The sequence below is a fragment of the Nycticebus coucang genome, chromosome 2 (genome assembly GCF_027406575.1).
Source record: "Nycticebus coucang isolate mNycCou1 chromosome 2, mNycCou1.pri, whole genome shotgun sequence".
Lineage (NCBI taxonomy): Eukaryota > Metazoa > Chordata > Mammalia > Primates > Lorisidae > Nycticebus > Nycticebus coucang.
The window spans coordinates 3,141,340-3,149,399 of NC_069781.1; the positions used below are offsets into that span (position 1 = coordinate 3,141,340).

At 59.9% G+C, this 8,060-nt stretch overlaps 1 protein-coding gene across 2 annotated transcripts in view; it reads right to left on the reverse strand.

The window, feature by feature from the left end:
* BRD3 (bromodomain containing 3) overlaps nucleotides 1-5,911 on the reverse strand; it is a 36,027-nt gene extending 30,116 nt beyond the window's left edge. For both annotated transcript variants that reach the window (XM_053558648.1, XM_053558646.1), the window contains exon 1: nucleotides 5,764-5,911. The gene's annotated coding sequence lies outside the window, so the exon portion shown is untranslated. The remainder of the gene's footprint in view (nucleotides 1-5,763) is intronic.
* Nucleotides 5,912-8,060: the final 2,149 nt, after the last annotated feature.

The following is an 8,060-nucleotide window of genomic DNA, read 5'->3' on the forward strand; positions in this document are numbered from 1 at the left end:
GGCCCCTCCCCCAGATCCCTGGATTCTACTTTCCCCTGAAGCCTCTTTGGGATCTTGCCCAGTCTCTCCAGGGTAGGGATCCGCCCAGTCACCATACTCTATATAGCAGTGTCCTCGGTGCCTCCCCCCGCCCCCCCCATCATGGCAGGATGCCAGCAGCTCACTCCTTCCCCCAGAAAGGAGCTGGGTGTTCCTGGGCACTCCGCAGAGACAAGGCAGCACTCACTCCCCAAGGACAGGTGGCGCTGCCCCCACACCAGGCCCTGAGGCAGTGGCTGAACCAGGAAGGACATTTGCAGGCTGGCCTGGCCCTAGAGCAGGAGACCTTATTTAGGCTCCAGGCAGGAAGGAACCCCAGCTTTCAGCAGGAAGACAGGGTTGGGGTCTGCTAGGGAAGACCACTCTGGCCCATGGCATGGGGGAGGTGAAGGGCAAGGCGGCTTTTAAGATCTGGGAGCCAGGGAGGAGAGGAGAGTCCATGGGGGCACGGACACAGTGTGGGGGGTTATGGCACCATAAGGCTGGCTGTGCAGGGCTGCCAAGGTAGGAAGAGCCAGGCAGGAAGTCCCTGCATCTCAGGTAGGCTGGAGGGCAGGGGTGGGGCTCAGCTGGTCTTGGCCACCCACCTGCCCTGCATAGTCACTGTCCACATCAGCAGTAAAAACAGCCTTCAAGTCTGTCCCCTGGGGCCGGTGATACTGGGGTCACTCTGTATCACTGGGGTTCTCTGTACCCTGGGGGGACCCCATGCCCCCCTGCCACTACACTCAGTCTGGGCAGCATTGGTGAGTGTTCCATCAGCTCCATCTCCAGGTGGGAAAAGGTTGCCCAGGCAAAGCCAGAACCAGCAGAAATGGCCATCCTCCCCACACCAAACTTACCCCCATCACCTCGCGGAGGGCACTGCTGCAATCAGCCGTGATAGACAGGGAGCTGGGTGCTCCTAGACGGGACCAGCCTGCTACCTCCAGAGACTGGTCTGAACTGGGGCTGACCCAGCATCTGTCCCAGGGTGGCCCAAGGGGGCTTTTTTGGCCCACATGGTGACCAGTGGCCACACTGGGGCCATCCTCCAACACTTGAGAAACTGGATCTGTGAGGGCAGGGCTGGCTACAGTGACAGACAGAGCCAACTGCTTCCTTCTATGGAGCCAGGGGAGGAACTGGGGACTGGGGGCCTCCAGCGGCCTGAGAGGAGCCCCAGGGAGGGTGGCCAGGCAGCATGGGACACCGCCCACTGGCCACCTCCCTGCAGCGCCAAGGGCACGTCTGGCCAGACTCCTAAGTGGGCCATGTCCACGTCACACCTGCTGTCCTGCAGCTGCCCGGCTGCACCCCAAAGCCCCCAGCAAACAGATCCAGTCCCACCCAGAGGGCCTCTCCATGGACCCACCCTCTCCATGGCGGCAGCAGCTGCCACCACAGCCTCCCCTCCACCCCCCATGCCTGTGGGACCCTATGTTCTCCCGCCCCTTCTGAGTTCTGATCCAGTTCTAGGCGACCCCACAGCCCCCTTAGGAAGCTCCTTCTCCTGCAGGGATGTCACCTCCATATGACCTGAGATACCCACCACAGTGGGCACCTTGGCCTGGCCATACCCTTCACCTATTTGAGGCTTTGTCCCCATCACGACAGAGGCCACAGGACACTACACTGCAGTGGGTTCTCAGGGAGCATGCAAAGAGCCCACAGGGCTGTAGACAGAGACATGCAGGAAGCCACGACTTCCAAGCAGGTGCACAGCAAGGCACCCTGGAGCCCAGGTCACCCACCGACCCACCCTCCTCTCAAGGAGGAGACACTCTGCAGAGGTGTGCAGTCAGAGAGGACGCTTAGGTCTGGAGAGGGAAGGGGGCACCATCCTCTGTGGGTGGTGGCCACACACTCACAGGGGCGGCCTGGGACCAGATGCCTCCTTGGCCGCACTGGCAAGGGCCCTGCAATGCTCACCAAGTCTGGCAGTTTCTAGAAGCTGTAGCGGGGCCCACTCAGCACCCTGGTCTGCTCGGGCACACAGGAACTCTCTCCTCTGGGTCAGCCTGACGAGAACCAAACGCTCAGCACCAAACGCCAGGGCCCTGCCACTGTCAGGCCTCACCTCCCTGCCCAGGCCAAGCCAAGACGTAGGTCCAGCACAACCGGGCCTTACCTCTCAGTCCTATACCCTTGGGTCCTGCACTGTAGAGCTGATGTGTCCACCCACCACCCACCTGCTGGGCCAGCCCTGAAGATGACATCTTCCAAATCACCCCAATGTAGGTGGGGTCCCATCAATACATGGTCTTTTATGTGATTTCCTTTATGTTCTCTCCCCACCCCCAACCACAAACGCCCCAGGGTTGTAGGACCCTGGGAGAGGGTGAGAGCTGAGAACACAGAGCCCTAACAAGGTATGTGGCCTGAGTCCACAGCCCGCAGAGCCACTGCTGTTACTGACCTCATCCCCAGACCCTGACCTGGGAGGCACTCCCAGGACTCCGCTGTGAGGTGCACTGACTGTGGTCAGCTAGGGCTAGAAGGCCGCAGAGGGAGGGCATCCTCTTTTGTGGCTTACAAGTGATCTTTCTTCCTCCTGCTACGTATCATAAGATCACAGTCACCACAGCTCCTGCAGGGACAGCCAACCATGATGGCAATAGCTACCCCCTTCTTGACCCGCTCTACGGCACCTTGGGGGGCTTGTGTCAAGGAAGGAGGGGGGCATCCTCCAAATTGCATCTTTCCAATGTGAGGTGACAAAGGTTGACTGAGAACTGGCTCTCTTACAGAATAGTAAAAAGGTAGGAAAAGAAACCACCCAACAGCAGGCATATAACAGAGCCAAGAGGCTCTGACCACACATAGGTCCCCATGTCTCCACCTTGAACTCAATCAAGTGTGTCCAGTAAACTGTCAACTTGTGAATTACCCCAAATGCACCACTTTCCCTTTAAAAGATCTCTATGGCATGTCAGGTGCTGGGGCATAGCATCTGGAGCAGGGAGTCCCCATCCCCCACCCCTTCTGTGGTAGCACTGACCTGTGAACATGGAGGGTGGGGGAGGGGCAAGGTTGTGTTTTTTTTTTTTTTTTTTTGTAGAGACAGAGTCTCACTTTATGGCCCTCGATAGAGTGATGTGACATCACAGCTCACAGCAACCTCCAGCTCCTGGGCTTAAGCGATTCTCTTGCCTCAGCCTCCTGAGTAGCTGGGACTACAGGCGCCCGCCACAACACCCAGCTATTTTTTGGTTGCAGTTCAGCTGGGGCCGGGTTTGAACCCGCCACCCTCGGTATATGAGGCCGGCGCCTTACCGACTGAGCCACAGGCGCCGCCCGAGCAAGGTTGTTTTTGGCAAAACCTGACCCAAACTGTACCAGCGCTTTGCCACCTGCAGACTCCCGTTCAAACGAGGGTGCACAGCCTCAGCGGGGTGGGAAGGCCCCAAACAGACCCACAAGTTCCAAAACTTTCTTATGGAACAGAACACCACATTCTGCCATAATTTACTAAAGTCACCTTTGAAGCGAGAAACCGCTAGATACCAGCTCCCTGACGCCTAAGCCTGGGACCTGAAATCCCCTCTGGTTACACCTTGACCCGTCAAGGAGATGAGAGGAGGATCTATCTGCTGACCTATCTGCAGAGTGGCTTCAGGGAAGTGCACCCCCTCATCCCCCGCAGCACTGTGTATGCTGTGGCTCTTTCCAATGACAACAGCCCCACTGCTGGTCAGATGAAAGGGCCACCAGACTTTGGGAGACCTTGGCCCCATTCCCCAGAGAAAAGCTCTGCCGCTGTGAACCAGGAAGTGGACTGTGCAATCACCACCAGCGCAGCCCAATGCTCTTGCAGCTGGCACCTGGGCAGCCTGGAGGAAGAGGGTGCAGGCAGCTGGCCCAGGCACCTCCTCCTCAATGACCCCACTTTCCCTTCTGTGGACGACTGCATCCAGAGTGTAAGGGAAAAGCGCACTTGCAAAGCAGGTATGAGCTGTATGAAAGTAATTAACTTTCTAAAAATGAGAATCGTAATGGTGCTGATTGCCCCAGAGAAAGTTTTAGAATCCCTCCCCTGCCAGTGTGCAAGTCCCACTGGCCGGGCTAAGAGTGGAGGGCCACAAAGAGGTCTTCCCTGAGGCTGGTGCCCCTGAGGTTACCAGAAAGGTCAGAAATGCACCTAGCCTCACAGGCAGTGCCTTATCTCCCCTGCAGGCACACCAGCCTCAACGCAGAAAAGGGCAAACATGGACCTTTATTTGCTGAGAGGCTTTGGGTGAGCTGCTCAGCACTGCCAGGAAAGGACCCTCATTCCTGGAGCCAGCCCCTTGGACGGGTTCAGATCTTTCCCAGATGCCACTGCAAACCAGAAAGAAACTACTTTCCCCAGAAAAACACATAACTATGCAGAGATCTCAGGGTCACCCAGGGCCACCCATCAACCCAGTACAGGGAGAAAACCTACAAAAAAGCAGGGCAAAGACAAAACTCCTTTCTTCTTGCTCATTTGGGGAGTGGGAGGATGTGAAGAGTAAGGACTTTCCTCTTGTTCCCGCCGGTCCCTAGGCCCATAGATGCCTCAGCACCTCCCATCCCCAGTAACTTTGCAGACAATAACCAAGTTTCTCATAAAAGCAGCACCAAAGAGCGCACTTCCGTGCGGAATGCTTTCAATCGAAATTGTGGACCACAGACACTCAGGGATGGAGTTCAACCCAGAAACTCGTGCAGAGGACTACAAGGCCCCGCCCTAGCTGGGTCTCCACCGAGTACTGTGGCGCCTCCCCAGGAGGGAAAGGAAGCGCCCAAGGCCTCCCTCCATCCCCGCCCAGCCCCCGTAAGAGCAACCGGTGGAAATAAAGAGGACTTCCCCCAAACCCCCAGCTTTATTCACAGGGAGCTCAGTTAGGACGAGGTGTAAGTTTAGGGCGTACATTTCTCCCGGGATGGGCTGGTACCATGTTGTTACACGCGTACCCACCCCCAGTGGGAAGAAGGAAAGCACCCCCACGCCCCGCAACTCGACCTCGCCCGTATTAAGCGCTTTTCAGGCTGATTTCAAAACGGGAACTGGATCTCTCCTGGCCTGACTGCGATAATCCGGCAATTCAAAGGGGCTCAAAGTCAGCTCCTGGCCTATAACTCTGGGGGGACGCCTCCCCCCCAAGCCACGACGCCGCTCTTCGGGGTGGCTGCACAGAGCCCAGGCCCGGGCCCAACCTTGCCCCCCGCCCCGTCGCGCGGCGACGGTCCCCAGACCGGAACCCCAGGAGCTAGGCCGGCTGGCCGGGCGCGGAGAAAGTAGCGCCCGAGCGCACGGCCGCGGCAGGGGGACGTTGCGCACACCTTCCCCCTCCGCGTCCTCCCTGGGTTCGCCCCTCCAAAAGATGGCGGGCAGAGGAAAGGGGGAAAAAAAATCCCTTTCGTGAGGGAGGGCGCGCGGAGGCCGGGCTGGAGCGGGGTGCGCGGGCCGTGCCAACTCCGGGCTGCGCGCCCCGGCCGCGGCGACGCCCCCGAGCCCAGGACGGAGGCTGCCGGGAGGGAGCGGGCGGAGGGGAGCGGAGCCCGCGCCGCCGCCGCGACCCCGGGCGGCCGCCGCGCTTTGTTGCATCGTGGCCGCGCACAAAGGCGGCGGCGGCGGCGGCCCCGGGCGCCAAGGCTCCCCCGGACGCGTTGGCGGCCTGCGCGGGGCGCTCGGGGCCGCGCTCCCCGGCCCGGCCCGGCCTGCCGCCGCCCGCGCCGCCCGCCGTCCCGCGCGCGCAAGGAAGCAAGAGAAAGGCGTACTTGGCCTCGGCGGCTCCGGCGGCCGTCCCCTCCCGGCCCGCGCGGCCGGCTCCTCTTTGGCTCGCCGGCCTCGGCAGCATAATAGACGCGCCGGAGCAGAGCAGGGCTCATGCGCTGCGCCGCGGCGCCTGGCGGGAGTCGTAGTCCGTGGCCGGGCCCGCGCCAGGGCCGCCCAGGGGAGGCCGCGACGCGGGGACTACATGTCCCGGCTCCGCCGGCACCGCGCCCCTCCCCGCGCGCCTCCGCCCGCCCCGCCGACCCGGCCGCGAGCGGCCCGGCCCGGGGGGCGCGCGGGGGCGGGACTCAGCGCCCGCCCACCTCGACCCAGTGGGGACGCAGGGACTCCGGGAGGCGGTCCCGCGGCCAGACCCGCGCGCCCTCCCCTCCATGCGCAGACGACGTGAGCCTGGCGGCGAATTTCCTGGTGCCCCAGGGAGGCGTGGAAAAGCAGGAAGGCAGCCAGTACCCAGGCCTGCGCCTGGGCACCCCTGGGCCTCTGGGGGGCTGGGCCGCTTTAGAACGCCGGCCGCGCACAGGCGGGACGGCGCGCACCTGCCGGGTGCCCATGTTTGTAAACAAACCGCGCGTCTAATTAGGCTGGCGGGGACGCGCGCGCGCGCAGGGCGGCCCCGCCCGGGGAGGAGCCGTGCTCGGCCGCTCCTCCCATGCCCCTACTCCTCCAACCCAGACGCGCAGGGGCGGTAGTGCCCAAGTTCGCTGGCGTGGGAGAGGGCGCTAAGTCCCCAGAGCTGGCAAGGAGCAATGGGTGTTCCCACCCCTCTGAAGACCTTCTCGCCTCCAAGCCTCAGTTTCTTCATCTGCCCGGTGAAACGAGATAACAGGGTCCCAGCCTGAGATTCCAGGATCAGGCCACGAATGTGGAAACAAAGGCCCCTTTTCTGTATTTTGAAAGGCCCTCCTTGTGGACACGTTTCGTCTCTTTTTGGGCAGACGGTTGGGTTTACACACAAGTCAGTTTTTATCCAGATGTAACTTACGGTAGGTGTACGACGTTAGATCCGCATATAAACGTCAAAAACAAGTTTTTCCTTGAACCCGCCAACTGCAAGGTTGAGTTTCCTTGTGCAGGCTGGACCCATTCCAAGGCCCTGGGATCACCAGGTTTATTTCAGGCCTGAAATGTGCAGATCTTTACAATATGAACAGAGTGTACACCAGTGCCACGGAGCCTGTCCATCTCCACGCACACCCAGCAGGTGTTCTGTCCCAGGCTTACAGGTAAGGAAACAGAGCTCAAGGAAGTAAAGGGGCTTCTTCTAGGTCACAGAGCCAATGATCAGGAGAGTGAAGACCCCAAAGCCCGGGGTCCTTGGAGACAGTTTGCAGGAGAGGCAAAACCTTTCCTAGCCCTTCGCCCCTGTCTTCTGGGAGCTCAGGAGCTTCTCACACCCCAAGGTGAGGCTCCAGGCCAATGTTCAGGCTAAGAAAGACCTCACTAAATATACGAAGGGCGTCATCAGGCACCAGGGCGAGTGGAAGGTGAGGACCTACAGGTTGGCTGCCTAGACCATCATCACTGTATACCTCTCCCCATCCAGAAGCCTGGGGCAGGATCCAGTTAACACACTCTGGCTTAGCACCTCGGATGCCACAGCACATTCCTGCTGTCCAGCTCTCCCCTTTGGAGATATCCTGAGCACTCTGGCCACCAGGATGGACCACCCACCCTACCATACTCTTAGGGCCAAAACAAAAAGCCTCTCAAGGGGCGGCGCCTGTGGCTCAGCAGATAGGGCACCGGCCCCATATGCCGAGGGTGGCGGGTTCAAACCCAGCCCCGGCCAAACTGCAACAAAAAAATAGCCGAGCATTGTGGCCGGCGCCTGTAGTCCCAGCTACTTGGAAGGCTGAGTCAAGAGAATCGCCTAAGCCCAAGGATTTGGAGGTTGTTGTGAGCTGTGTGAGGCCACGGCACTCTACCAAGGGCGATAAAGTGAGACTCTGTCTCTACAAAAAAAAAAAAAAAAAAAAGCCTCTCAGTGTCATCTTCACTTTGAAGATACTAGATGATCAGGCTGCCCACATCCTTAGACTCCCATGGGCCTGAGAAGGTCCCCAGGAGTATGGCTGGAACCTGAGCCCTCCTTGGGTGCTGTATCTGTTGGGAGCACTCAGTTCCCCTCCTGTTCAGTTCCCTGCTTGCTCACTCATGTGCGGCTCACATGGCTCAGGGGAACCACCTTTCCTGAGGCTAGGAAGTTTCTGAGAAGCTAAATCTGTAAGGGGAATGGGGCAGAAAAGCTGTTGTGATCACCTTGATCCATGCCCTACCTCTG